This window comes from Triticum aestivum, chromosome 5B (assembly GCF_018294505.1).
Source record: "Triticum aestivum cultivar Chinese Spring chromosome 5B, IWGSC CS RefSeq v2.1, whole genome shotgun sequence".
Lineage (NCBI taxonomy): Eukaryota > Viridiplantae > Streptophyta > Magnoliopsida > Poales > Poaceae > Triticum > Triticum aestivum.
This window is the reverse complement of record NC_057807.1, coordinates 37,564,341-37,564,827: the sequence shown is the minus strand read 5'-3', so window position 1 is coordinate 37,564,827 and position 487 is coordinate 37,564,341.

Sequence of the window (487 nt, the reverse complement as noted above, 5' to 3'; positions counted from 1 at the left end):
GCATCAATAACTTTAAGATCCTCATCATTATTCTCATCTAACTTTTCTGGTTTAGCGGCCATCTTATTGACTAAGGTGGCTTGTTTATCAGAAATTTTGGCTATAGCATTTTCAAGCCGGGTAATTTGAGCATTAACACCATAAAATTCTTTATTCATATCATCAAGCTCTTTGTTCATAAACCCCAAAAAACCTTTTTGTTCCTTCAGGTCTTTTCTAAAGAAATTATTATGCTCAAATTGCAAATTCATAAAGCTTCTAATATTAGATTCAATCTCATCCATCCTTCTGAGAAGGTGGTCAGGGCCCTTAGGCGCAGCCATAGGGTCAAATAAGCAAACAAGCACACACAAGAAGGCAAGCGAAAAGAGAGAGGAGGAGATTGGGAAAGAGAGGGCGAATAAAACGGCAAGGGTGAAGTGGGGGAGAGGAAAACGAGAGGCAAATGGCAAATAATGTAAATGCGAGGGAGATGGGTTTGCAATGG